Raw genomic sequence first — 6,358 nt, 5'->3', positions numbered from 1 at the left:
CTCTTGAGGTACTGCATTAATTTCCAGGTAAAAAGGAATATGTAGTTAACTATTTTAAATTAGTTGCCTGTTAGAAAAGACTGAAAGTAGGCCTTCCATTTTCTCTCCTTGTTACTCTGTTTTACTGTCATCTAATTCTAAACTAAACTCATTCATAAATTGAGTTAGGAGCTAAAATGCCTGTAAAAATGCTGCTCGTCATGTATGTAACGCAGAATGCACAGCAGTCACCCAATAATACTGTGCCTATGAAGCAAGATCTGTAGCAGACAGTTCTGTCTGCTGGAGGGAGCCACACACACCCACTGAGTTGAGTGGGCTTCAGTTTTGCCCAATAATGTGCAGGGATCAGGAAAGTGCAGGAGGGAACTAAGTTGGGAGGATTCATTAAGCTGCTGGATAAACCAAAACTGAGCCCATATATCTAAGCAAATAAAAAGGGCAGGTGTTGTCACATTGCCAAGAGACGTTGTAGATACCACTGCATAATTCCCAGATGTCAGTTGGACTGGATAGGCCTGATCCTTCTGTCATGTCCTCTGCTGTTACTCCAGTGCCTGTCAGTAGGCTGCAGTGGAATTACTCCCAATTTGTGCCAAATTAAATAAACTTCAGCTTTTTATTTTGTAAATGAATTGCAAAAGGAACGGCAGATATAACCTGCTTACTAGTGCATTATACTTCCCTCTCCCTGGTACTTTTTACATACGGACAGAGGAAGCATCCTGTTTTCTTCAGTGAAGGACTTGCCCTCTTCTCACTTGCTTGCTACAGGCCAAGTACTTTCCTCAGGGCATGAGTACCACCTGTAACAAATAGTCCAAAGACACTCACAATGTTTAAAATCTGCCTAAGGATGTTGTGGGAGAGCTGAAGGCCAATCTTAGTTGGCTCCAAGAGGTCTTCCTCCACAGAGAGCCCCTCTTCCAGACTCGGCCTCCACTTCTGCTAATGAATTCCAGTCCAGACTGTGGCCCTGCCTGTGTTAGGGCCCCTCATTTGGGAACTACAGGCTACCTTGAATTGTTCACCTCGAAGCACAGTCTCCTGCTTGCCATTTGCAGTGCGGGGCTCATCACAAAACTGTTGCAGGGAAGAGCTGTAGTTGCCACTTAGTGTCCAAATGATCTGAATACAAGAATGTAGAGACATGGGAACTTTGAATGTGCATCTCATGAGCACAGTATGCCTCTCATTTTACTGCTAAGCAAACACACCTACTTGAGTCAAGGTTATCTGGCCTAGGATTCCAGAAAAACCACAAAAACGTTCAGTTTTCTTTCCTGGCCCTCCCTCCATCTCATTCTAATGTGTCACTGCATTTCAAGTAAAGGTTTCCTGCTACTGTGGAAGGAGGACCTCTGCCAACTCATCCAGAAACCTACTGGCATGTAAAGGCTAACTTTTGCCATCTTACCTTTAATGGAATGATCCCTTGCTGCTCTTGGTGCACTGTCCTGTCTCTATGTTTCTTTAGCTCATCAGCTATTTTTCCCTTGCTCCACTGACCTTGCAAGGCTTTCAGGAGAGGTAGGGAGCACTTAGGAAAGGCATCTCTTTTTTTTTTTTTTTTTACCCACCCAGCTCTGATGCTGCATGAGGTCACACTTTCATCAAAAGCAAAGTGATTCAGCAGTCTCAGCCCTCATCTGAGAGCTACTTTCAAGACATCAAACCCTCTGGGCTAGGATCAGTGCAACAAAGAAGTCATCTTGCACGGCCAGTCCCAGCAATTTAAGGGCCCTGGGAGCATGCTGGTTTGTTTGATGTTTTCCACAGCTTTACTGGCCATGGGGGCAGTGACCTTAGCACTGTTTCTTGTCCAAGCAGCCCACGGAGAAGTTGAAAGGGGGAAGGTGCAAGCCAAGGTGCTGCTGAACCCCTATAATTCCAGACTGCTACAGCAACTGCTGGATAGTGGCAGCTCCTGGGAGCAGCTCTGTCCCGGCCGGCTTGTGCATCTGCACTGGCCCTGCTTCGGGCCAGCTCCAGCATCCAGTAATCCTTCATCCCACTGCATGCCACTGAGCACATCCTGGCCAGACTCCAGTCCTTCCCCTCTACGTGCATGGGATACCACACCCTCCTTTATTCCTGTAATAACCTGATCAAACTTGGCTCCTGCTTGTTCATACTTCCAGATTTATGAATAAGTAGTCTTTAGTAATTGAGTTACTATTTGCACAGTGCCAGATATGGGACAGAGACTTAAAAGAGCGAGTGAAGGTAGGGCATCTGCCCTGAAATGAGAGAGTCTCCTAAGGGAAGAGAGGCATTTTTGAAAAGCTGAGACAAAATCCTAGACACGAATGTAGTTTAGACGGAAAAAAAATCTTTAAGAAACTACTACCTTGGCACTGTATTTTGTATTCTGTGCTTAATTAACCCAGAATCAGGTCAGGGTAAAATGTTTCGAGTGTCAGAGGGCTGCCATCTGCTCCTACTCCCAAAAAATTCCATGGGGGATTTCACTGCTTGTTCACAATGCATTGCTACAGCAGACAACACACACACCCCATGGTTTTCTGAAACCTCAGGCTAAATAATCCTGTTCCTGCGTTCTCTCCCCTTGCCTCCCTGTTCACTGTAGAAAAATGTCTTGCTCATGCTTGCTCCATGGAGTGACGTGTAAATACTTTTTTCTTTCATTTGCTTTAAAGCTATTCTCTGCATTTCTCAGGATATTTTCCTTCTTAACCATCACTTGGAAAATCTAGGACATGGATCACAGCCAATGAGAAACATTCATCTCTTGTACTTTACAGCCTGGTACCATCCTCGCCTTCTGCTCGCCCCATATTTCTGCTTATCTTGGTGTCATTAAGGAATGCAGGGCTCATCCCTAGCATTCCTGCTCCTGCAGTAAAAGGGGTTTTGTGCAGCGCTGAATCAGCCCTGGGAAGGCAGCGTCTGGTTTAGCTCTTGGTACTACATATATCACCCATGCAGAAAAAGACTGACAAAAACACCTGCCTTTACTAAATCTTCCTGCAGGTTACCACCGAAACCCTTCAAGAAGTAGAAAAAGGAGAGTAATAATTTGAACAAACACAGCGACATGAGAACAAGCCAGACTGACAGGCAGAGGGGAATGTGCTGCCTGCTCCTACTGGATCCTTATGTGATTTCAAAAAAAAAAAAAAAAAAAAAAAAACGGTGGGAGGGAGCTGGTGCCTGCTCTGGGAAACCTTCACCAGTATCACAGTGAATCTGCTATTGAAGAGGTACCATCATGGTAACATTCCAAATGATTGGAGTTTGCAGCTAGGTAAAGGGCCATACCACAGTCTAGGAAAATACAATGCCTGCCTCAAAATGCAGAAAAAGGTAGAAAATAAATATAACAGAACCCCACTTTCCAAGAGTGCTCTACCTCTTGTAAGGCATGCTCTATTTCCTTCGGAATCAAGCCCCTCTGAGAAAAGGCTCCTCACTTCCACCTCACTTCCACCTCCATTAAAATGAAGGGGCCAGTTGCTCACTGCCAGACTACTTTTCCAGTCTTATGGGACTGTTTGTCTAAACCTCCATAAGGAATTCAGTACAGCAGAACACATTAAGTGTGAGGCAGAATTTGGCTCACAGGGCTTCACAGAGCGGTTTTTTAAGAGCTTAAAGATGATAAATAACCAACCCATTTTCTCATTAAAAATTCACTGTGTGTAAATACCGAGCTAGGAATTGCAAACACAACACGGGTACTTAACAGCCCAAGGCAACCTTCCTGAAAGGGATTTGCAGCTAAGAGGATTGCAAAGGTGAAGGGAAGGCAGGGTTTCCACCAGCGGGGCTTGGGCTAAACGTTCCTTCCATCCACGCTTGCAGCAAATTCTTCAGAATTTTCTAATCTGCTCGGATTTGAGCGGTGAACTCAGCATTCAGCGTGCAGCGCTCCGAGGCTTCCTGGCAGTAAACCTACGGCCAGCCGGCACGCTTCCCCAAGCGCAGCCCTGGGAGCCGTTCCGCCAGGGTTAATCTGCAGGATTAGGCCCTCATTTAGGAAACTATTTGTCTTGCCTGAGAGCCATTCCACAAGGGAACAACACGTACCTCTCGGCCAACCTCAGAGGCAACCGCGATGGCTCCAGAGAGTCCTACTGAAAGACCGTATCTTGTTCTGTGGGTGTTCTGGTGTTTTTCAAGGCTCCTTCTCCACACAGATAACGAATGACACGGTCAATAGATAAGGTCAGTGTGCATGTAGTCTCAAGGGCTGGGGAAAGCAAGACCTTTATCGCCGTGGTGTACAGGTCTTTTTCGCCTTCGTGTCATAGATCTGTTTTGTTCCGACAAACAAAAAAAGCACTGACCAATGTTCTCCTCGGCAACTTTAGTAATCAGTTGGCTTGGAGCAGTGACTGAACATCCATGCTGTTGTTTCTCCTTCGGAGCAGTCTCCGTAAAGTCGTACTTTTCCACTTCTGGGTTTTGCTCTCAGCTTTTTACCTACCTAGTTACTACTTGAATCGCAGTTAACGCCTGGAGCTCCCTTGGTGGGAAGCGTTTCACCTCGTCAGTCTTATGCAGCCAACAAAAGATGAGAGAAGGAGCAGGCAGGGAATTGCTCCAAGCCGCGCAGGATGGCAGAAGCAGAGCTGAGAACAGATCGCACGCACAGACACTCCTGGGGGAGCAGGAGAGGCCGCTGAAGCCCATCAGACATGCTGTGACACATGATCAGCTGAGCAAACTCCTCTCTGCAGGAGTGGCCGGTGAGAGCTTTGCTTCTGCTATTCCCTGAGGGCCTCCTTAGAGGGACTGTTCCTGCTAAAAGTCCTGGGTGAGCATTTCCAGCACTTACTCCCAAGCACAAAACTATTACAGAGAAACGTAAACACTTGAAGCCAACCTTTTATTGGCGTCTAGAGAGTTATCAAAGCCCATGTCAGCAGACAGAGCCTTAGCTCTACACCCTCGTGACCTGTCAGGGAAGAAATTAGTATCTCCTCTCCCCTGCCTCCCCCCTCAAGAGTCGGGGTGAGAGACGCTGATCCCTTCCCTTTCCCTCCTCTCCTTCAATGAGGAGAGGGGAGCAGCCCTGCCTGTGGAGTGGGCGTTGGGAAGCACGAGCCCTCCCAGCCTCGCCGCCGCCGTTGCTGTCGGGGCTGCGGGAGCGCAGAAAGCTGGCTGGAGCCACCCCCCTCCAGGCAGGGGGAAGCTACGCGCGGGGGAGCAGGCCTTGAACAAACCTCGCCTCTGCTTGTGGGCAGAGCCGCCAGCCGAGAAAGCCGGGAACCAAATGGAGACGTTTTGCACGCCTCGGCTGAGTCACCGGAGCACATAAAACCAAGGGCAGCCCGTCGGAGCTGCTCAGAGCGGAGGCACGAGGCGTCGGCGCTCCCAGACAGGTATGTGCAAGCGGACGCGGTTTAGAGCAAGGGACTAGGACTGAATCTAAGACCAGCTTCCAGCAGTCCCGCTCCTCCCCTCTTCTCACGGCCACGTGCCGTTGCCGTGTAGGGGGACTCCAGCAGCTCCAGGGGCTGCCGGGCCCTGGGGCCGCCCGGCCCTTGCATGGCTCCTTTTCATGAGAAGGACACACGCAACCAAAACACACGGCTCTGCTGGTCCCTGCCTCAGAGCAGGGATGGGAGCAGCAGGTGATGATCTAGGCAACAGCTGGCACCATTCAGGGAAAAACAAGTAGTATGGAACAGCATGAAGAGCTGAATACGATGAATAACAAGTCTGAGGCATTTTATGCAGCATGGAGCTCCAATTCCCCCCCGACACACACACACACTCTGATACATATTTTTGGATGAGGAAAGATCATTATGATGCCTTGAGAGCAGTTAGGCTCAGTCAGTTAGTGAAAACACTAACTTAGGTCTTCAGACACTTGAGATCATTCCTCCTCCTGCACAGATTACCTGCACAGCCTTGGAGAAATCATTTAGTACCTTTTTTTTTTTTTTTTAATGGGCCTTCAGGTGCCTACGTTTCCAAAAATCCCAGAGAAACACATATACTTTTCTCTGGTGCTTAAGGGTCTCATGGATTTTTCAAAAATACTTATTTGTATCTTTTGTCACTCCAGTATTTTTAAAACCTAGCTGTAAGTTTCTTCTTGCTTTTTGAGCAATGTGTTTTAAATATAATATAATAATACAATATAAATATAAAAGCTCTGTCTCTCAGGGATGTTTCAAGGATAGGTCTGTTAAAGATGGAGACACTCCATCTGCTGTGGAGCACAGGATCATACAGGCAACTGAACTGCAGATTGAGACAGTTCATGCCCCTTATAAAAAGCAGAATGCAAAAAGGAAGCAGTGGACAAGGCCACGCTGTCCACCTGAACATCAGTCGGACAGCACAGCAGGAAAAGAGGCACTTGTTTGACTCTGGATGTGTT

General features: G+C 47.5%; 1 long non-coding RNA gene across 1 annotated transcript in view; it reads right to left on the bottom strand.

Moving 5' to 3' along the window:
- LOC134139110 (uncharacterized) overlaps positions 1 to 6,358 on the bottom strand; it is a 50,943-nt gene that overhangs the window by 25,047 nt on the left and 19,538 nt on the right. The window lies entirely within an intron of this gene.

This window comes from Rhea pennata, chromosome 3, assembly GCF_028389875.1.
Source record: "Rhea pennata isolate bPtePen1 chromosome 3, bPtePen1.pri, whole genome shotgun sequence".
Taxonomy (NCBI): domain Eukaryota; kingdom Metazoa; phylum Chordata; class Aves; order Rheiformes; family Rheidae; genus Rhea; species Rhea pennata.
This window is presented reverse-complemented; position numbering and strand designations above follow the sequence as displayed.